The sequence below is a fragment of the Leopardus geoffroyi genome, chromosome X (genome assembly GCF_018350155.1).
Source record: "Leopardus geoffroyi isolate Oge1 chromosome X, O.geoffroyi_Oge1_pat1.0, whole genome shotgun sequence".
NCBI lineage: Eukaryota > Metazoa > Chordata > Mammalia > Carnivora > Felidae > Leopardus > Leopardus geoffroyi.
Window position 1 is genome coordinate 18,971,688 of NC_059343.1, and position 24,916 is coordinate 18,996,603.

Genomic DNA, 24,916 nt, shown 5'->3' on the forward strand with positions numbered 1-24,916 from the left:
CAGCTGCATAATTTCTCTTGGCCTCAGTTTCCTTATCTGTGAAATAGAGACAGTGATGACAATACCTGCCTGTCGGGCTGTCATATTAAATGACTCAATGTATGTCAAGTATCTAGAAGAGTGCCAGGCACACATTAAGCATTATGGAAGTGTGAGGTAGTATTATCATTTATCAATGTCAACTCACTGTGTCACTTCTTCCAGAAGTTCTCATTTACTCCTTACAAAAATGCTGAGAGTTGTGCATCTTTATATCCCTTTTACAGATGAGAAAAATGAGACTCGGACAAATGATACTTACCATGTTTAAAAAGCCAGCAAGAGAGCATACAAGTGTTTCAATTCTGTCTATATCCTGAAGCGTATGTCCGTGCCACACCCTAAGGTAACCTTACTACGTTCCTCTTGTTTTTCCAAACGGCCCCATCTTTTTTTTTTTTTTTCATAAAATCTACAGCTTCTAATGGCATGCCTCAGTTTACTTAACAGGGATGTTTCTGAGAAAAATGGCAAATAAATGTTTGCTATGCTAATCACTTAAAACATGGCACAAAGTGCTTTTTGGAATCATGTGGAGGATATTTTTGTAGGTTAAATGATCACCTTATTAAAATTTTAAAATTGCAGCTATTTATCAGAATTTGCTCAAAAGGGAAATAACATCTATTAGTATAATGTTGAAAGAAAACTTCAGTTTTTTTTTTTTTATTTTCCAAAGAAACGTGGTGAGGGAAACCAAGGACTCCTTCAGCTCACCAGGAAACAACACAACACAGTAAGACCTAGCTCTTTTGTTTAGAAAGAACATCAGTTTAGGAATAACAAACTTGAAATCAGGACTGCTTTTCACGTCTGACCACCGAGACTCAGCCTGACACATGGGGGAGATCCAGCCAGAGTCGAAGTCTCCCAAGGATGGGATCAGATGTATGTTATCCTTAAAATACCAACTTCTTTGTGGTGGTGAACATGACAGTATTTTTAAAGGGTTTCAAAAATTCGCTCCCAATCTTGATGCCCAAATCCCATTTTTTTCAACAATGTTCTTCATGTGGATCCTTTTGATCCATGACAGTGTGGGTCTCAAGATCTAAGGTGACAACTGGAGAGCAACTTACTGACATGTTAGGTAGAAATTACTAAAAGAAGAAAGCAAGATACCAAACATGTCCACTGTGATCTCATTTTTTTAATGTTTATTTATTTTTGAGAGAGACAAAGAGACAGAGTGTGAGTGGGGGAGGGGCAGAGAGGGAGGGAGACACAGAATCCAAAGCAGGTTCCAGGCTCTGAGCTGTCAGCACAGAGCCCGACACAGGGCTCGAACCCACGACCTGTGAGATCGTGGCCTGAGCCAAACTTGGACGCTTAACCGACTGAGCCACCCAGGCGCCCCCACTGTGATCTAATTTTGGTAAAGAACAGCTATAGATGTATAAGTAGATACAGGTAGAACCTATTCTGGAAGGATACACAATAAAAGGTTAATGGTGATAATCTAGGTTTTAGAAACAAAATGTCTTTGTTTTCTTTTTTTTGCTTATGCATATTCTCTAATTTTCTATGGTGCACATATACTCCTTTTGTAATGATAAACATTATTCTTACATAAAATATTTATTGGAAAGTAGGCTATAAGGGTAAGGGGATATTAAAAATGTTTAATAGTATTTCTCTGCCTGAGGGTGTTTTTCTAGCTCTCACTACACATACCCCTTATCCCTTTCTCTTATTTAACACTATGTCAGGTCCGCTGTCCCTAAAGGTGGCCCAGTGGATACTTGGATCTGCTTTTGTTTGTACCTAAATTTCTCTAGTTCAAGGTCTGTCCTGTCTCCCAGACTGCTCTGACAGTTCCCACATTGGTTCTGCACACACTTAGCACCTCAGTTTAATTGTCCCTGGGGATCCGGGCTTGCCCTCTGTCTTTACTGGCACTGTCAGTTCCAGGATGGCAATGGCCTTGATAATATATCTTTTGGTTCTTCTACAGCAGCCCCAGCTCAAGGCCTGGAGCGAAGAGTCCTACACACATCCATGCACACACGTGCGCGCACACACACACGTCGTTCAATCACTTGTGTCAGAATAGGCAAATGCATACAGACAGAAAGTAGATGAGTGGCTGCCAGGGGATGGAGGAGTGAGGGATGAGGCATAACTGCTAATGGGTATGAGGTTTCTTTCTGGAGTGATGAAAATGTTCTAAAATTAAACTGTGATGATTGCCCAAATCTTTGAATGTACTAAAACCGAACAAATTGTATACTTAAAAAAATTTTTTTGCATTTATTTATTTCTGAGAGACAGAGAGAGATACAGCATGAGTGGGGGAAGGGCAAAGAGAGAGGGAGACACAGAATCTGAAGCAGGGTCCAGGCTCCAAGCTCTCAGTACAGAGCCCGACACAGAGCTCAAACTCACAAACCGTGAGATCATGACCTGAGCCGAAGTCGGACGCTTAGCCGACTGAGCCACCCAGGTGCCCCCAAATTGTATACTTTAAATAGGTGTATTGTATGGTATATGAAATAAATCTCAATAAAGCTGCAAAAATGTCTCTGACATTACTTTTTTTTTAACAAAAGATCAATTTTCTTTCAAATCAATATATTTCTTGTTCATCTCTTGATGCTACTGGAAACTTCAAGAATATACACTGAGGTTGACCTAACGGTCTTTATGAACTCTTCTGTTTCAAAATTCTTAATATTGCCCTAAAATAAGGATTGCTTCTCAGAGAATCCCGGATTATTTCCCAAGTAAATGGATAGTTGTAGGTACATCCAGTGTTCTGTTGTGGAAACAATAAGGACAAGAAGTCAGGAGTACTGAGATCCTCTAGTGACTCTATTACTCCCAATTTTTGTAAACTTTGGCAAGTCATTTCACCTCTTGGACTTTGGTTTTCTGTCTGTACAATGGGTGGACTGGACCATGTGACTGCCAAGCTCACTTTCATCTTAACATTTCTGTGCTTCTATATATATGGCCAAGTATTTGTCTATTTTTAGAAATTAGATCAACCTTCTAGAACATCGCTAGTAAGTACTTTCTAAGTAAAATGTTTTTGACAAGTTTAGACTGTGCTTTCACGTCTCGAATAACCTCACACACACCTCAGTAAGTCAAATGACTATAGCACAATTAAGTGCAAATCTGGGGTATGGGAATAGTAAAATGTGTGTGTGCGTGTGTGCGTGTGTGCGTGTGTGTGTGTACTCTTGGCTTCAAGTGTACAAGTTCTGGCATCTCTCCAGAAAGCATCCATTTGCTTTTTACCTACTGGCAAGGACTTTTTAAACCAAACTACATTTTTCATGCCTTCCCTCCCAAAGACAGGAAGCAGCGGCCAGCTCAGTGGCGCTAACCTCTGATGGCCAGCACCGTAGTTTGTGATCACGCACGGCAGCCCAAAGCCAAGGCTGCAGAGGCTGCAGGAGGTGTCAGTTCTGACACATGGTTCCCTGTTGTGCTCAGAGCTCATGTTGGCTGCCACAAGCCTTGCAGGTGCCTTCAGTTAAGAAGGCAGAAATGGACTTTCAGACGCAGTCTGTGTTTTCAAGCCCCCTCCGGGGACCTTGAGGTGGTGGGGCTGGGACAAGGCTGGAGACAGAAACTTTGTAGGGAACAAGGGGTAAACAAGAAGCCTTTTCTGACATTTCTACTTTTGGGCTTAGTATCTGGAATTGCTTTCAACACTTGCAAAATAAGATTCCTATGTTATCCATGCCAGAGCTTTTAAACGTTTTAAGCAGAACTGCATACGATTATGATACTGGGCTCATCATGTTTAGAGGATTAAGTAATGCAGCACTATCAAAGAATGAAAAATAATCCTAAAACAAGTCAAAATAAAACTGAAGGATGTTCTATTCTTTTCTTTCTAATCTCCTCATCCCCCATCCTTTCCACTTCTGATTAAAGCCATTTCCAACGAAAACAAATAACAATAGAAAACGGGTCTTGCCTGATCATATTAGCTCCTCAAACTGTCCTCAGTACTCTGCCTGGTCTGTGACTTTCTAACACATTCCAGTAAATTCTTAGTATTTTTCCTTTTCCCCCTCCTAACAGTCTCTCCCTTTTTGAAAATAATTCCTGATGACAGCAGCTCTGCTAGGATGTTGGCTAGACTGCTGAATTCAATTTCCAGGCTTTCTAGAACAAGGCACAAAACATTCAGGGATATAGAGTAACAGGCAAGATAATCTAAACCTGTTATCATTTTAAAACATAATAGAGATAATTTCTTTATTAATGTTCAAAGGCCAAACTACACAATGGTCCAAATTTATTAAAATTATTTTGCTTGATTCTTTAGAAGAGGGGAAGAATGATTTCAAATGTCATTGAATCGTCACTACTTTTGGTCACATGTACATGGAGACTTTTCATTTCACTCTGTGCCTATTACCAGTTGAACAAAACTGTAATGTTGTTTAGGACAATCTCACAGAGCCATGTTAGTGGGCAGAAAGAACTGACAGGCAGATTTCTGGGTCAAATAGCTGCTAATATCTTAAAGAAAACTATCCGAATTATTTCTTTGGCTGGTTAGCTGTGTTTTTTTAGCACTCTGGTGGTGACTGTGTGCAGAGAACTACGCTTAGTATAGTATGAAAAGATATAATAGAGACAGAAAGCACCATCTGGAAAAGACTGTAATCTTGTTCACAAATACTCAGAACTTCTACCTATAAGACAGTGAAACAGTCCTACACTGTTAAACTCAGGCATGGCTGTGTGAGTTTCTTTGGCCAATAAAATGTCAGCAGAACTGACATGTATATGGGGGAAAATTTAAAAACCAGAACATGGTTCTCTAGTTTCTTTTTTCCGTCCCTCTGGAAGCAAGTACCTGGAAAGCTCCATCAACCTGGATCAGTGAGAAAATACGAAGAGAGCCCCCCTGCGGAATTACAAAAGACATAAAATATGAGTGATAAACATTGCTCTTTTAAGGTGCTGCTATTTGGGGGTTATTTGTTACTAGATCATAACCTAGTGTGTCATGACTGATACATCCTCCCGGCCCGTGAGACTTTTAACTAACGTGGCAGGTAGGAAAAATATACATACAGACACTTGCATAAATAATACATGCAAAAATGCTTAAAGGTACACATTCAGATCCTACAGTACAGGGATGCAGATGAAATTTTTATTAAAGGAGGAAAGATAAAGAAGGCAACATGTACACAGGGAAAACATTTCTAGGTGACACAGAGCCAGGTTAAGCTACTTCAAAATATCCTGGAAATGAACCTTGAAGAAAGTTTTAAAGATGAAGAGCTAAATGCTTCATGGGAGAGGCTGCACTAAGGATGTGACAGTTTGTAGGAATTACAGTAAGAATTTCAAGAACTTTCTCACCAAGTTGCTATGTTCCCACCCTCTGTTCCACAGTCCTTTAGATCTATGGATTATTTCTGTTCTCTCTCACGAGTGGCCATCTCTGTTTAAATTACTATAAGGGCCAGGGAGGCCTGAAGATATGCCACATCGGCATGAAGATTATCTTGAGCTGAAATCACCTGAGGACCAGAAGACTCAGGAAGAAAGTTTAAAAATCTCCCCCATTCAACTGCCTCAAAGAATTTAGATAGAGGACTTGCTCCAAGAAGACAACTCTAACCACGGACAACTGCATTATAACATCAACTAGGCATGGTAGATAGGGAGGAACCTAGCAAGACCTGCTTGATCCAATTATTTTCTATGTCCCATTATTTCTGCAAGGCCCACCAAACACTTGTTTACCGACATTTACTCTTTTTCATCTTCCTTGAACTACTTCCCTTTCCTTTGAAGTTCCAGACCACTACTCCCTTCTCCTTATTTCAGATGACATATATACGTCATTTTTCCTGTCTCTGGAATCTGATGTCTGTGTGGATTCCCCATACATATGAAATCAAGTTTGACTTTCTCCTGTTAAACTCGGGCCTATTTAATTCTTAGTCCAGCTGGAAGAACTTCAAGGGTGTAGAGGTGCACACTTACCTCTGTCAAATTTCATCCAGATTGCTGTCCCATAAAAAAGTAAATCTTGTGCATACTAAAGGAAAGGTGTTTATCCGATTAGCAAAATTGTGGACCCTTTGGCATACCCCCAAACCCAGAGCAGAACATCTAAATGTAAATCTCATCGTCACAGGAAAGAGGAAACACTGCTGATCTACTTGATGGCTTTACTTGAGGGGCTGGCTCTTACACTTTAATGCTGGAAGTTTCTCTTGCTGTGTTGCTCCATCACGTTTCCTCATCTATATTCCAGAAACTTTCATTTCAGTCTATTATTTCCTTCAGCCCTAATTTATTTTCTCACTTTTAAATTCACCATTAAAATGAAAAGCAAAGGCACACATATTTGCCAGGCAATTTCTCTGAGGTTCTTAGAGCCCTAATTATGATATGAAAACATGATTTCCAACTTTGCAGATGATGCTAAATTGAGAGAGAATAAAAACAAATGAGGAATAATTAGGTGGTGCAGCCAGATAGGAAAGGGTTTGCATCATTTATGTTTCTGGACTAATAGATGGCAAATGCAGGGCTGCACAGATAAATGGAAGATAATGAGCCCCCGCAAAGTATCAGGAATGGGGATCTCTGCTAAACAGGAAGGTGCTGACAAAAAGTGGCGTGAGTGAGGAGAAACACAGTGGGATGTGGGGGTCAGCAAGGGTGATTACAGCCCGGGATGATTGCATCATGGAAAAACTCCAGAGATCTGGCACATTCTCCAGCTACCCTTTGAGTCTGAGTCCCTCCCTCCCTCTCTCACACAGAGGCATTCTGTTGTTAACAACGTGTTTCTGTAGAGCCTCACACAGAGCCCGGCTCTGTGTACTGCAAGCAGGCTCTGCAAGAAGAGGGATAACTTCGAAGGAAGAACATTTTCTTTAACCAGATAATTTTACCCCAAATAAGTGATTTCTTGTTGCTTTATTTATTTTTTTAAAGGTTTATTTATTTGAGAGAGAGAGAGAGAGAGAGAGAGAGAGAGAATATGAATATGAACATGCAGGGGAGGGGCAGAGACAAGAGGGAGATAAGAGAATCCCCGGCAGTCTCTGGGCCGTCTGCACAGAGCCTGACGGGGCTGGATCTCACCAACTGTGAGACCATGGCCTGAGCCAAAATTGAGAGTCGGATGCTTAACCAACTGAGCCACCTAGGCGCCCCTGTTTTCTTGCTGCTTTAAATTTCTCTGATGCTCAAGCTATAGTTCATAGGACATTTTTGTTCTTAAAATATAAAACATATCATTGCAATAAAATGAAACACTGGAGATAAGACAATGTAAAGACCGTTCCTCCTTTGCTTCTGTTAATATCTAAACATATCCCTACTTCAGGAAGATAGCTGCTTCTCGTACCTTAGCTCCCATACTCCAATCTAAAAGTCTTCATGAGCAGGGAATTCAGCTCTTCCAACTTCTTTCTGTTCTCTGCCCACCACCACGGTGGTGTCTCTAAACCACTGAGAAGAGTGAGTCATTTTGAGCGTCTCTATGCCCATGTATCTCTAACCCCTAGTCAGGGTTTGGTTAACTTTTTTCCCTCTCAGTGTGATAATTTATTTTCACATCCCTACTACTGCCTCAGCAGATCAAGTATTCAATTTGTTTCCTTTAGGAGAGGTTTCTATCACAACCAGCTGAAGTGGTCCAGCCTCCTTCTGTCCGCTCCATCTACGTCCAGCTAATTCTGAAGCTCCTCAGAATTTTTTGCTTTCCTGTTGCCAGGGCTGCTGCCGGTTCCCTCACCATCCACACAGCTACCGCTCCTATTCTTTGTCAGAGATGGAAAAGCATTTGTCTACTGAATTTTCATTAGTTTTGTAGAATAGCAGAACACACACAGACACACACACATGCATCACCGCCACCAGTTACACCAGCACCCCCACCCAAACGACAGCCCCGGGACACACACACTGGAAGACTGTCACCCCTAACCATACTCAGCCCCTCAGGTTGTTGCTAAAACAAGGTGTGGCTTATGCAGTAAAAAATTCTGTTGTCTGTTCCTGAGGGGGAGGTGGCCGAGCACAAGCATTTGGGCTCTCAGCACAGAAAAGCAAAGCAAATGCCTCTCTTCTCAAATTTGCAGTACAACAGATGTGAGGACTGGACTGGGTCTAATGGAGACTTAGGGTTACTATTTGGTAGATTCTTTTCAGATATGAAACGTGGGCCAATTTTTCTACTCACCCAAACTGCCCAGCATTTCAGTGGGATGGGACATGCCCTTGCCCCCCACCCCACCCCCCAGAGTCATTCATAGCCTGTAGCACCAGGGTCCCAAGACAAGTGCTGATAACCAGAGGCCTTACACCTGAAACAGATCAGTATCTCTAGGCTCCTGGCAAGGTGCCTTGCCTTAGAGTTGTCTGAGGATCGTTCTCATCTCCCCAAGCCATTTGTAAGGTCCTAGAAGGCAGTACCTTGTCTTACTGATTTTATGACCCTGCCTGCTGTTAGCTCCAATTCTTTTTTTTTTTTTTTTTTTAATTTTTTTTTTCAACGTTTATTTATTTTTGGGACAGAGAGAGACACAGCATGAACGGGGGGGAAGGGCAGAGAGAGAGGGAGACACAGAATCGGAAACAGGCTCCAGGCTCTGAGCCATCAGCCCAGAGCCCGACGCGGGGCTCGAACTCACGGACCGCGAGATCCTGACCTGGCTGAAGTCGGATGCTTAACCGACTGCGCCACCCAGGCGCCCCTACTGTTAGCTCCAATTCTTAATGATAGTTACTATAAATAACATTAGGCTCAGGAGTGCTGGGCTGCCATTCTACTAATAGGATGTGCCTTATTTTACTTCTTTTCCTACTCTTTGTTATCATGACAGTTTAAAAACATGCACAAAAGTATATTAACATCTCAACACCCATGTATCCATGATCCACCTTCAATATTTAGGAACAATTTGCCAAGCCTGTCTCATCTACACCCCTTATTTCCCCTTCTTCTTGAAAATTGTGTTGCAACTTGAATGGATCAGATGTATGCCTAACAGACAATAGCCTTTTAAATTAGGACTTAAAAAATAATTAAGATAATTTACATACAATAAAATTCATCCCTTTTAGTAAGAATACTTTTAAACGTATCCTCAAATATGATTATAACTCAACTAAAAGAAACAATAATTTCTAAAAGTCATCCAGTACCTGATCCCTATTCAAATCCCCACAATTGCTCCAAACTCTTTATAGCTGATTTGTTCAAAGGAAGAGTTGAACATGGCCCACATATTGTATTTGGTTTTTATGTCCTTGAAGTCTCTTTTAGAACAGTTCCTCCATTCCATTTTTTCCCTCCATGAAACGAATTTATTAAAGAATGCTGGTCATCTTTTCCCCGTGGATTTAACTATGCTCTGGATTCAGTGGATTATATGGACCTGGTATCATTTAACATGTTCTTCCATCCTTTGTATTTCCTGCCAGCTACAAGTTAGATGTGGGCACATGACTGGATTTCATTACCTCTCTCCACCTTTTGTAGTCAAGGATATTTCAAGAGTTCTGTATTGGGGCGCCTGGGTGGCTTGGTCGGTTAAGCGTCCAACTTCGGCTCAGGTCACGATCTCGCGGTTCGTGAGTTCGAGCCCCGCGTCAGGCTCTGTGCTGACAGCTCAGAGCCTGGAGCCTGTTTCAGATTCTGTGTCTCCCTCTCTCTCTGCCCCTCCCCTGTTCATGCTCTGTCTCTCTCTGTCTCAAAAATAAATAAACGTTAATAAATAAATAAATAAATAAATAAATAAATAAAATCAGCCAAAAAGAGTTCTGTATTATTTCCGGTTGCATCCCTTCAGGCACCACCTGAAGACTGGCTGCGCGTTTCTAGTGATGCTAAGATGGAAAAGCAGGCTCAGGTGTTTTCAGCCTAACCCATCAATTTTAAATTTCCTCATCGAGCTTTCACTTAACAATTTTAGCAGCCTTAAATGACTGCTGCCTAAATCTAGCACTTTGTTGGAGATGGTACAGTCATAATTTCCTAATACTGACATTCCTTATGAATTTATTAGTTGGAGTTCTTCTAAAAAGAATGTTCCCCTACAAGTTACTTCACTTTATTTACTAAATTTTCAGAATAAAGGAGCCAGACTAATCTCAGTATTATCATTAATTCTGTCCTGTTCATGTGTGAATTGCACTTCTTCTTCCAATTTAGACAGCAGGATTTCCCTCATGTTGGCTTCTGTGTGCCTTAGCAGGACCCCAATAGACAATGCTTCTCAGATTTTCTGGCACTAGATAGCCTAGTGTACAGATATCCTAGATGTCATCATGTACATTTCCTGCCTCAGACCTGAAATCACCCATTTCTCTGAGGAACTCTGGTTCATTAATAGGATTTGGTATTTCAAGATGACAATTTCGCTGCTACAGATAATCATTACCTCCATCCTCTCTTCTGAGGATTGAGGCTAGAAATTTATAATTTTTCAAACAAGAAATGTAAATCCTTAGTTCATAGTGATATTTCATGTAAGATTACAGAGAATGTATTTAACTCCTATGATGATATAGTTTTATCTCTTTTGTCTTGTGATGAAAATTTCAGTTCCTAATGACAATTATACAATATTGTGCTCTCAATACAGATTCTAAACACCAATATACATATTATTTCTAACAATCATATTTCTGAAGGAAGTTTAAGTTTAATTTTGGTTCTTTTTGTCCTTTGAACATAGAGACATAGTATCAAAATACTGTGTTTTAAAGTCACTCAAAATAATTCCTATGTGTTAATGATATGTAAACACATCTATTTGATATGTAAAACATCTTTTTTAGTATGTTTACATTTGTAAGATTTTTTTAAATTTTGTTTCAACAGAAAATAAACCATTTACATATTTCCAAAGTTAAAACTATAGATTTGTTTCAAAGAAATACAGAGTCTATCTTTTTCTATTCTATTCTGTACCCTTTCTTTTCTCCTATAGGTAATCATTTTTATTAGTTGGTTTATTTTTCCATTGTTGCTTTTTAAAAATAAAATAGCACACGTCTGGATGAAATATATCATATAGACCCTTCTGCCCCTTGCATTTAATAGTATGTCCTAGGCAGACAATTCCACAGGATATAGGGATCTATCTCTTGCCTTTTACGTACTCCTTTGGGTGGATGCCTTAGAGTTATTCAGTTACCTCTGGATAAACAATGGCTTATTTCAAATCTCCTATTATTATAAATAATGTTATAATTAAGAGCAGTTCTGTGGATCATTTTATATTTTTGCCACTTTTGCCTTGAGATAGATTTCTAGCAGTGTACTTGCTGTCAAAGGGTAAATGCATATGTAATTTTGTTAGATAGTGTGAAATTACCATGTGCATTCTTAGGTGACTCATCTCCGTGTGCCTTGTACTTCATTTGCAAAATGGAAATAATACCTCCTTCCAAAATATTGTGAGGATTAAACGGACAATGGAAATCAAAGCACCTTGAAAAAAAGGCATAGCAATAGGCAGATGTAAGTGACTACTATTAATAAATGACATTTCATTGGTAGAGGGGACTCGTGTAGCCACACAAATGTCTTACCATCACGCCACTGATTCTAAGACTGAAGTAGAGAATCAACCTAAGACATAGGGAGTGAGACACAAAAAATTTAGATATATGTAAGCTACGATGGGACCATAATAGAACAATTATTTTTCCAGGTGTGGAGATGTTGAGGAAGCCAATAATGGAGCTGAATTTTGAAGGAGACAAGCAGTTTACTAGATGGTTTACTAGGGGATAACAAGGCACCACACCATCAGAGGTGGAGAGACTGCACCAGCAACATAGGAGTGAAATATTCACGGGAGAGTAAGAATTCTGGCATATGGGACCTTAGAAAACATGTGGGGGAATTGTACAAGGAACTGCTAGAGAATTCAGAGCCAGAATGTAAAGGGTATGCATGCCATGCAAAGAAGTTTTCACTTTACAATACATACTCTTTGTGTGTGTGTGTGTGTGTGTGTGTGTGTGTGTGTGTGTGCGCGCGCGCGCGCGCACGTGCTGAAGGTGACTGACATGGAAGTTTTCTCAAATCTCATTCTTTGTACGTATTCTTCACAAAAGTAAATGTCAGCAATTGATCAGCAAATACAAATGTTATATATTATATATGTTATTCAAAAGTATGCATAAACAGTTCTTTTTGAAATAATTGTTCCAATGGCCAACTGTGTGAAAAGAATTCCTACTGGGGAGACTTCTGGAAAGATGGCAGAGGAGAATCCTAAGCTCACCTTGCCTCATGGACACACCTAGATAACAACCACATCAGTTCAATTAACCCAGAAAATGACCCAGAGACTGACAAAATGGACTTTCCACAGTTAATCATAGAGAGGAGACCATATCCAAAAGGGCAGGAGAGACAGAGACGTGGTCGGGAACCAAACTCTCAGAGACACTAACCACAAACCGGAGGGACACCATAAGTATGAAGAAGGGAAAGGAGTAGACTCCACAGCAAGCACCCCAGATATGGGGGACCTGCACTGAGAAGACAAGTTCCCATAACATTAGGCTTTGAAAACCCACTGGGCTTAATGCCCCATACTTAAAAAGTCAACCACAAGAAAAAACTCTGGAAAGAACACAAACACATGGAGGCAAAATAAGATGCTACCAAACAAGGAATGGGTCAACCAAGAAATCAAAAAGGAAATAAAAAAGTACATGGAGACATGGGGCACCCAGGTGGTTCAGTCTGTTGAGCGTCCAACTTTGGCTCAGGTCACGATCTCACTGCTCGAGAGTTCGAACCCCACATTGGGCTCTGTGCTGACAGCTCAGAGCCTGGAGCCTGCTTCAGATTCTGTCTCCGTCTCTCTGCCCATCCCCTGCTCATGCTGTCTCTCTCTTTCTCAAATATAAAACATTAAAAAATCTTAAAAATAAAGACTACATGGAGACAAATGAAATGAAGACACAATAATCCACAATGTTTGGGGTGCAGGAAAAGCTGCTTTAAGAAGAAAGAGTATAGCAGTGCCAGGCCTATCTCAAGAATCATGAAAAATCTCATATAAACAATCTAACCTTACACGTAAAGGAGCTAGAAAAAGAACAAAGTCCAAAGCCAGTATAAGGAAGGAAATAATAAAGATTCAAGCAGAAATAAATGAAATTGAGACTAATATATCAATGAAACCAGGTGTGGTTCTTTGAAAGGATAAACAATTGATAAACCTTTAACCAGACTCATCAAAACAAGGAGAGAGCAGAAAGTGATTATCAAAATTCATGTTCCCCCAACTTCCATGTACCCCTCAAAGTAGAAAAAGTAAGGTGTTCTATATCAGCATCTCTCAATTTCTAGTTTATTGTATCAGATAGGCTCAGTGGCATTGGAAATGTATATTAATTCTACCTATAACCAGTGATATATGGGACAAGGATGGAAGACAGAACTAATATGCAGTTACTTCTGGACAGAGAAGAAAGGTATTGAGAAACTTCTCATAGGTAGACAATGACAGAGTAGGAAAGAGAAATAGTCCACTAGGAAGAGTGGAGCAAATGAAGTTTCAAAGGCAATGAAAGGTAATTTTCCAGATTTGACTAGGTTAGGCCTCATGCTGACAACTGTTTATGACTTGTGACCTTAAGCAAGTCATTTAATTTTTCAGCCTCAATTTTTCTTGTTTGTAAAATGAGAAGTTTGGGTTAAACTGTCTGTAATGTTTCCTCCAGTTGTAACTTTTTAAAATAGTTTTAAATATATGCTTAGGTTTTGCGTTATTTTGTCTGATAATACACTATCTGTGAAAAGCAAAGGTCCTATTATGCCTTGGGGAAAGCCACATGAAAATACTGATTGGGTAGTGAAATGTGTCATAGTATTTGAGGTTTTCACATGAGATGTTTTATTTAGTCATGCTGTAAAAGCATATTTTTACATTTGACAGCCAGAAAGGTCATTAATACGTTCCTGTTGTAAAATAATGCCACCCATTTTTGGAATATTTTTTTCCCTCACGTTAAAACCCATTCAAATAATTGTCTGCACACTGTTCCTATCTTTCCTACTTTAATGTCTTTCTCTTGAAGTACTGTAAAGAGAAGTTTATGGCAGCAACCAATTCATCTGACCTTGTAATTACGTGGCTTATAGCATTCTGTCCAAAACTGTAATTATTTCTTACCAAGAGTAACTTGTTCTGCAAGCTTTATTCTTCTAGTAAAACTCTGATGCACACACAACCATAAAAAAGGAGAGAGAGGACTCGAATAAATAAAATGAGAAATGAAGGAGGAGAAATAAACACTGACATCACAGAAATACAAAGGATTATAGAATATTAGAAAGAATTATATGCCACAAGTCAAACAACCTAGAAAAAAATGGATAAATTCCTAGAAACATATATAAACTTCCAAAACTGAATCAGGAAGAAATAGAAAATTCAAATAGACTGATTACTAACAATGAAATTGAATGAGTCATCGAAAAACTCCCAATAATCAAAAATCCAGGACCAGATGGATTCACAGGGGATTTCTACCCAACATTTAAAGAAGGCTTAATACCTATTCTTCTCAAACTATTCCAAAAAAATAGCAGAGGAAGGAAAATTCCTCTTTCAAATTCATTGTACATGGTGAGCATTACCCTGATAACAAAACCAGACAGACACCTCAAAAAAAGAAAACTTCAAGACAATATCTCTGATGAACATAGACCCAAAAATCTTCAACAAAATGTTAGCAAACTGAACCCAACAATATGTTAAAAAAATCATTCACCACCATCAAGTAGGATTTATTCCAGGATACAACTATTTGCAAACCAATCAACAGGATACAGCACATTAGCAAGAGAAAGGATATAAATCAAATGATCATCCCAACAGATGCAGAAAGAGCATGTGACAAAATACAACATCCATTCATGATAAAAACCCTCAACAAAGTATGGTTACAGAGAATATACCTCAATATAATAAAGGTCATATAAAAATCCATACCTACTCAATGGTGAAAAACTGAGAACTTATCCTCTAACATCAGGAACAAGACAAGGACGTCCACTCTCACCACTTTTATTCAGTGTAGTAGTGGAAGTCCTAACCACAACAAACAAGAAAAAGAAATAAGAGACATCCAAATTGGTAAGGAAAAAAATAAAACTTTCACTATTTGCTGATAACATGTTACTATATAGAAAATGCTGATGAATCCACCAAAAAAACTCTCTAGAAGTAATAAATGAATTCAGTAAGGTCCCAGAATATAAAATTGATATACAGAAATCTGTAGCATTCCTATACACTAATAATGAAGCAGGAGAAAGAGAAATTAAGGAATCAGTCCCATTTATAACTGCGCCCAAAACATTAAGATGCCCAGTAACAAACTTAACCAAAGAGATGAAAGACCTGTATTCTGAAAACTGTAAAACACTGATGAAAGACATTGAAGATGACACAAACAAATGAAAAGATATTCTAGGGGCGCCTGGGTGGCTCAGTCGGTTGAACGTCCAACTTCGTTCAGGTCATGATCTCACAGTTTGTGGGTTCGAGCCCCACATCAGCCTCTGTGCTGACTGCTTGCTCAGAGCCTGGAACCTGCTTCAGATTCTGTGTCTCCTTCTCTCTATGCCCCTCCCCCGCTCACGGTTTGTCTCACTCTGTTTCTCAAAAATAAGTAAATGTAAAAAGAAAAGATATTCTATGCTCACGGATTGGGAAAACAAACAGTGTTAAAACGTCCATAGTATCTAAAGCAATCTACAGATTTAATACAATCCCTAGCAAAATATCAACAGCATTTTTCACAGAACTAGAACAAATAAACCTAAATTTGTGTGGAACCACAAAAGACTCAATAGCCAAAGCCATCTTGAAAAAGAAAAAGAAAGCTGGAGGCCTCATAATTCCAGACTTCAAGTTATATTACAAAGCTGTAGTCATCAAGACAGTATGGTATTGGCACAAAATAGATACATAGATCAATGGAATAAAAGAGAGAGCCCAAAAATATATCCACACTTTTATGGTCAATTCATCTATGGCAAAGGAGGCAAGAATATACAATGGAGAAAAGATTGTCTTTCCAACAAATGGTGCTGGGAAAACTGGACAGGCACGTGCAAAAGAATAAAACTGGACCACTTTCTTACACCATACACAAAAATAAACTAAAAATGGATTAAAGATCTAAATGCAAGACCTGAAACCATAAAATTCCTAGAAGGAAACATGGGCAGCAGTTTCTGTGACATCAACTGTAGAAACATTTTTATAGATATGTCTCCTCAGACAAGGGAAACAAAAGTAAAATTAAACTATTAGGAGTACATCAAAGGAAAAATCTCTTGCACAGTAAAGGAAACCATTAACAAAACAAAAAGGCCACCTACTGAATGGGAGAAGATATTTGCAAATGATATATCCAGTAAGGGGTTAATATCCAAACTATATAAAGAACTTCTACAACTCAACACCAAAACATCAAATAATCCCATTAAAAAATAGGCAGAGGACCTGAAAAACAAACATTTTTCCAAAGAAGACATACTGATGGCCAACAGACACATGAAAGGATGCTCAACATCAGTCATCGTAAGGTAAAAGCAAATTAAAAGCATAACGAGGTATCACTTTATACTTGTCAGAATAGTTAAAATCAAAAAGAAGTAACAGGTATTAATGAGGATGTGCAAAAAAACAAAAACAAAAACAAAAAAAAACCCTGGTGCACTGCTGGTGGGAATGCAAATTGGTGCAGTCACTGTGGGAAACAGTATGGAGGTTTCTCAACAATTAAAAACAGAGTTACCATATGATCCAATAATTCTACTGCTGGGTATTTACCCAAAGAAAATAAAAAGAGTAATTTGAAAAGATATATGCACCTCTCTGTTTTTTGTAGCATTATTTACACTAGCCAACACATGGAGGCAACTCAAGTGTGCATCCACAGACAAATGGGTAAGGAAGATATGGTGTATACACATACACACGCTTATACATACAATGCGATATTAGTCAGCCATAAGGAAAGAATAAAATCTTGTCACCTTGTCATCCATGTGACAACATGGATGGGTATAATGCTAAAAGGAATAAGTAATAGAAAGACAAATATACGCTTTCACTCCTGTGGAATTTAAAAAACAAAACAGCAAACATAGAAGAGACAAACAAAACAGACTTAAATAGAACAAACTGGTAGTTGACAGAGGGGCGGTAGTTGGGGAGGGGGGTGGAATAGATAAAAGGGATTAAGAGTACACTTACGTTGATGAGCACTAAGAAATGGATAGAAATGTTGAATTATTATATTGTATACCTGAAACTAACATGACACTATATACTAATTATATCTGAATAAAATATTTAAAACAAGAAAACTCTTAATTTACCATGTCACGGTTTGTCTTTGGTGACACTTCTCAACCAGGGGGATAAAACAAAACTGCATCGCCCTTTCTTCCTCCTGCTCTCTGGGACAGTCAACAAATCCTGGGTAGCTGCCCACCAATTCTATTACCATGTACCTAGCTAAACCATCTTACAGGTGCACATGGATTTCCGGAAAATCACCTGGGAGGAAGAGAGGCACCTGACTGAAAATGTAGCCCAGAAAAGCAGGATTTGCTTTTCCCCAAAGCTCCAGTCCATTATCCTTCTGAGGATCCGCAGTCTGAGGATGCCTAAAGCCTGACTATGTGACTCTGCAGAGAAATTAGGGAACTATGTGCTACGAATTGAGATCTTAGGGTTATATTAGATTTTATAGTTTTATACAGTTTTTAGAATGAAGTAGATCTTCAGCTCCAATGTAAAGAATGGATGTGCAATACCAGAAATAGCTGTTTCTCTTCAGAAATTTGGTTTTATGACCCATGTAATCAATTATTCCCTCTTGGCCTCAATTCTCAAGAAGCTTATACCCAAATTTATGACCTTTTCCTGGTAACTGTAGAATTCTTGTATTCAAAATTTTAATTTCCTTTATTTTATAGTCCAACTCTTTATTTTCCTGTGGCTCTGTTTTCTGCTACTCTTTCTTAGAATTCTATTTCCCGTATTCTTTTTGCAATGTGAATAAGACAATATATGTAACATACAGGTAAATCATTTTGCATAATATATTCAACATTTAAGAAATAAATCACTACCCACACACTGCATCTACATATGTACTTTCCCAATCTGAAGTCCGATGCTTAACTGACTGAGCTGCCCAGGCACCCCAAGACAAGAAAATGTTATTGATTATGAGGAAGAGAAAAGAGTACTATACCGTTTATATGTATGTGTGTGAGTACACACACACACACACACACACACACACAGTCCATGTATAAGTGGACCCAAGCAATTGACACCTGTGTCATTCAAGGGTCAACTGCATATTCCTCCATTCCCCCAGTCTCTAGGCATTTGAATTATTTCTAGTTTGGGACTATTACAAATAGTACACCTATAAAAATCCCTACACAGCTCTCCTGGCAAAAATGTGCATAAGTTTCTTTAAATCACATTCCTAGATATATGTGTTTGGTCACGAGGTATGTACATATTCTGCTTTGAGAGACAGAGAAAATTTATTTTCCAAAGTTGTTCTAATTTACACCCCAGCCAATCGAGTATAATAGCGCTCCTGTTAATACACATCCTTTGTCCGGGCACCTGGTTGGCTCAGTCAGTTAAGCCTCCAACTCTTGGTTTCGGCTCAGCTCATGATCTCCCAGTTGGTTAGTTTGAGCCCTGTATTGAGCTCTGTGCCAACAGCACAGAGCCTGCTTGGGATTCTCTCTCTTCCCCCCTCTCTCTCCCCCTTCCTTGCTCACATACTCTCTCTCTCAAAAATAAATAAATAAACTTAAATAAATACACATCCTTTGTCAATATTTTTTAATGTTTTGCCCTTCTGATATGTATGCAGTGTTATTATTATTTCATTCTTAATTTGCATTCACATTACTAAAAGAATGGAGAATCTTCTCATCTGTTTACTGGCTACAGATATTTCATTTTTTGTGAAGTGCTTGTTTTATATATTTATCCTAATTTTCTACTGGGTTGTCTTTTTATTATTCACTTGTATTTTTCACATATTCTGGACAGTAATTCTTTGTTAGCTGTATGCTTTACAAATAGTTTCACCCAGTTAGTGGCTTCATTTTCCCTTTTTCTAATATGTTTTGATAGATTATGGTACTTAACAATAAAGCAGTTAAATTTATGCATAATTAGTTTTATGCTCAGATATTTTTGTATTTTAAAAAATACCCTCCCCTACACAAAGTTCAGAAAGAGTCTTGTTTATTTCTTCTAAAAGTTTTAAAGTTTTGCATTTTACATTTGAATCTTTAAAGCTTCTGGCATTTATTTTTTTGTGAACTGTGCATTTTAAGGATCTATCCAATTGTTTTAAATTTTCTACATGGGTAATCAATTGTTCTCAGTACAATTTACTGAAGAGTCCTATACCACAGTGATAAGCAAGACCACATCTGTCACATAATCAAAGTTCTATATATGCATTCACATTTCTTGGTTCTTTTTTCTAATTCATTTGTCAACTGGTTTATCTCATTCCACTACCACAGTGTCTTAATTATAAAAGCTGTAAGGAAGTCTTCATATCTGCAAGGGAAAGCTGACTCTAGACTAACAGATATTTGATCAATTTAAAAAGTGACTTCTCAAACTATAGTCTTTGTACTTTATATAATGAAATCATACAGTATATATTCTTTTGTGCTTCTTTTCTTTTGCTCATCATTATGTTCAGGAGATTTATACACACTATTGATGGAGATATAGCTCATTTATTTTCATAGTTGTCATAGCGATATGGTATTCTATTTTATGATGATATCATCCTTTTTTCTCTATGTTACTATGAAACAGATATTTGAGTTGTTGCCAGTTTTTTCTGTATATTTTTTAAAAATTCTTGACATAATCAAAAAAGGTGTCTTAAAATTTTTCACTAAGTATATAATGGTGAATGTATCAATTTCCCCATATAATTGTGTCAACTTTCTGCTCTATCAATTCTGATATATTTGTCATGTTCACGCAAGTTTAGAATTATGTTATCTTACTGGTAAACTGATGCTTTTAAACTTTGTGTGGTAACCTTCTTTATTTCTAATAGTGTTTTTTGACTTAGTCTGTTGTGTCAGGATGCTAACATAATGACCCCAGGATTCTTTTTCTTTTAGCCATTAGTCACTTGGTCTACTTTTCTCCCACATTCCACCTTCTGTACCCTATGCTTTTGGTGTGCCGATTATAAGGACCACAAGGGGCACCTGCGTGGCTCAGTCTGGTGAGAGTCTCAACCCTCGATTTTGGCTCAGGTCATGATCCCAAGGTCATGGGATCCAGTCCTACATCAGGCTCCATGCTGAGTGTGGAACCTGCTTAAGATTCTTTCTCTCCCTTTGCCCCTCTTTCCTACTCATTCTCTTTCTCCCTCTCTCTCTTAAAAAAAAAAAATTAAAAAAAGGGCCACAAAACTGTTTGTTCTTTTTCTCTTTTAATCTGGTATGATATCTCTGTTTTTAACTAGAAAATTTAGTCCATTTATATTCATGTAATATATACTGGGACTTCTAATATCTTTTAAATTCTATTTATCAAGCTTTTAAAATTCGTTTTATTCTTCTCTTTCAATTTTGGGTTGAGGTTTTTTTTTTTTTTTCCCACTGCTTTTTTTGTCTTCATTATTTTGCTAATTATATTTCTATTCTTTTATGTTCACCCTTGAACTTTTATTATGCATATTTAACTAAACAATGGCTAAGTTAAAGAAGACATTAACCCTGAACAAACAATACAAAGACCTTGATACATGTTAACTCTGAATACATCCTTCCAATTTTAAAAGCTGGGTTTTTTTTTTTTCCAGTATTGTAATTCTGTTACTATTAGTTTACATTGATTTTTCATGGTTTTATATTTGTTTTTATCTTTTTCTTTGCTTAGACTGCCCTGTGATAATATTACTTCTTCCTGAAGAATATTCCTTAGAAGTTCCTTTAGCAAGTCATTGTTAGTTAAGGTATCATACTTTTTTTATTAAAATTCAAATGTCTTCATTTCATCCTACAGATAGTTTACTGAGTACACAATTAATTCTAGGTTGTTATTCGTTTTCTCTAAGCTCTCTTTCCGATTTTCGTTTTGCTATTCAGCAGACTGCTATCAATCTAATTGTCTTTATTTGGTGTGCAATCTTTCCTATTTTGTGGGGGAGATACTTGTTTTTAATTTTCTTTCTTCTTTTTTAAAATTTATATCCAAATATTAGTCAGAGAAACACAAAAATCACATGACTTCACTCATATGAGGGCTTTAAGAGGGGAGATACTTTTTATAAATGTTTGTCTTTGATATTATGCAAGTTCTCCACAATGTGGCCGGATTCTATTTTATTTATTGTGCTGGGATTCACTCTGTGCTCTGTATCTATGGGTTCACATTTTCCATCACTCCTGGAAAATTCACATCCTGGTTAGAATCCCAGAAGGAATGAATAGAGACAATCAAGGAAGGCAAATGGATGAGGTAAGCTACAGTTTGTGCATTTTCACAGCTGAACAGCATTCTACTTTAGGAGTGTATTATCACATTTTTATTCTAGGAGTTATAATTTTTTATTTATTTACAAAAATTTCCAGTCTATTCCTAATGGCTTCTTGTTGTGTGCAAATGTTTTCTTAAAAAAAAAAAAAAAAGGCATTTCAAACATAATGCTTCTATATTAAGTGTCTTGCAATCTGTTCATTAGTAATTTGGGGAAACTTAATATGTGGTGATTGATTCTGCTGACCTTGACTCATTGTGGGTTTTCTTCCCTTTCCTTTGGTGCTACTTGACTGTGAGATCATGGCTTGATACTCACGTGTGAGTATTGCCTAAATCAAGACACTTTCTCCTATAGAGGAGGTGCTTCTGTTGCTGCTAATAGCCAATGATCATCACCAAGCTGGATACACATTTCCCCTCTTTAAAGTCTCAGCTTAGTTTGAAATCCCACCTTTAGTTTTCCTACCTTGCTTCTGGACCAAAGCTCACTGTACCCATAGAGAAAGTGCCACGATAGTCATCTATACTTAGCAATGCTCCCTTGCCCAGCCTTCTTCCACTCCCAGTTCATATCTCTAACCTCCTTTTGGGTTAGAGGACTCCTTGGATTACTCTCCTGACTCCTTTTAAGCCCATTAATGTGTGTTCTATCCCAAATTTAAATGCTCTGCAGTCCTGGGGCGCCTGGGTTGGCTTAGTCAGTTAAGTGTCCAACTTCAGCTCAGGTCATGATCTCAAGGTTCTTGATTTTGGGCCCCAAGTCGAGCTCTGTGCTGACAGCTCAGAGCCTGGAGCCTGCTTCAGATTCTGTGTCTCCCTCTCTCTGCCCGTCCCCTGCTTGCACTCTGTCTCTGTCTAGTCTCTCTCAAAAATAAATAAACATTAAAAAAATTTTTTTAATGCTATGCAGTCCCTTGGAGCATTTAGTCTGCAATAATGTTAGAGTCACTGAGTTTATTTTTTTGTATCAAGATAAGAGACACACATGGTGGAAAATTAAAGAAAGAGAAAAGCTATGAAGACAATATTTTCTCACTCCTTTCCTCTCCACCACAGTACCATTTCCCCAAAACAACTGATTGTGTTTCTGTTTACAGAATTAATGATGGTAACCTCCATATCTCAAAATAGTATGTATATACTTCTATCTTCTTTTCTATCAAAGATGTGGATTTAGTTTACTAATTTCTCCTTTGTCTTTCCTCCTCCTAATTTTTGATATGCATATTATTGAACTTAATTCTTTTATTAATTACATTTGTAACATTAAACAATATATTCAGTCCCTTGTTCTACTAACTTCCTTCAGTATCTCTTGACCTCTGACCACCTTACACTGAGGATATTAATTAGCAGCACACTGGCACTTTCTTCCATATGTCCCAACACCCTCCACTCATGTCCTAGCTAATCTGATTTACATACTTGCTTTTATATTACCAAGTTGTTCAAATTTAAATTTTTTACAACTAATGTAGAAATTTCAAGTATTTTTAATAGGATGATAACAAAACCTCAAAAATCAAGAAGTAGTATTTTCATTTTTAGGAAAATGTAAACACATTCAGTGCAGGCCAAGTTGTATATTGAGATCACATTTCCTTCACCTTGACCTCAATGCTGCAATCCTTGAGCCACATAAAGGGAAATGGTTCAAACATCATGGGCAAATAAACATTGTCTTCTTACACTATTGTAACTGCTGAACATCGTAGCATAATTTAGTTTATTTCGTAGTTAGATCATGATTTTCTATATAGTTTTTTTTTTCGCCTGTAGTTTCAAATGCCTTTATTTCTTGCGTGATTTAGCTTTATCATATCTCTCTTTTTCCCCAAGTGTTCAATCATACATTTCTATTTTATTACTATCTCCCACCCCCCATCCCACTACCTAGAAACTCTCCTCTGTCTACTAAAGTCTAGACTCTCTATCTACTAAATCCAAAGTGGAGTAGATCTTCTCCAGGCCTGCAAAACTGCTGTCATGTTGAGGTGTTACTCCAGCATTCTCTTGAGTTCATCCACCTCAAGGAGTTTTCATATATTCCTCCTTCTTGGTTTGGACTTTACAAAACACTTTTGGCCGAGTACATCCTCAAGTAACTTCTTAGAAAAGGCGTATGTGCAATAAAACTTATAAATCTTTGCACGTTTTTATCCTTTCCTCTCCTTTGATATTTTTTCTCAGTCACAGGTTATAATTTTGAAGGAAACTGTTCCATCATCACCTAATATATATGTAGAACAGGAATATTAATGCTATTCTGATAATTTATATTTGTAAGTATTCTTTTAAGTCTGTCCCATTGGGTTACGTTCATGAGGACATTTTTTTTTTAAATCTCTCATTTACAAAAACGTGATCTCCTCTCCCATTTTCTTCCATATTCCTTTTGGATAACTTTATTTTCTTATTTTAGAAAGAAATCTAGATGGACATGAGGCAAATACACATTTCCTAGTTTATCACCTCAAATCTCCATCACTTATTTTCAATATATTATTTTGTTGTACTGTATTTACTTTGTCAGGTGCCAAAAATTCTTTTTGAAACAAATCAGGATAAGCCATGGAAGCTTCTAAATGTTGAGAGACAGATTAGCTGTTCCCCAACATCAGAAGAATACATTTTCAATTCCATAATCATGGAAAATATTGGGAGTATTGATTCCCTGGGCTAGTTAAGAACAGATGCAGACCCATGGGGACTCAAAAAGTCTAACAGGTCAAAAGCTCAAAATCCAGAGGGATGGATGGGATCAAACAGCTCCAAGAAATGAAAAATCTTAAAAGCACCAAGGCAACTGTAATTATGGGAAACACTGTTGCAAAGATGCACTGATGGAATAATTTTTGGTAAATACAGTTATGAATTATTTTGCCCAAGGCTGCTCTTGGACTCACAGTCAGAACCTGTCTTGCCCAAGGCAAACAGATAATTAGCAATGGCCAGAGATGCTTGGACAACAACCTGTGGTAGAAGAGAAGGAAAAACCTCCAAAAAATAAAAAGTCCTATTAAAAGTTTCTGATTTAAGAAATACGAGTTACATGGTATGGGATATCTAATTAGTTCTCACAGTGAAAGACCTCATTCCATTCTATATCATATCTGAGGTTACCACACACGGCACTGAAAGAATTCTTAAAACTTCAAAGATAGCTTGTTTTACTTCCTTACCTTTGGCACCCTGGTAGGACTCCACAGAGAGCTGCCAGTTTACTTTCTCAGAGGCAGGTGTACTCCATGATCACTTGCGTAGTCGAAGTAATTATCAAGGACTTTGAACAGGGCCAGCAACCACTCCCTTTCTGCTTG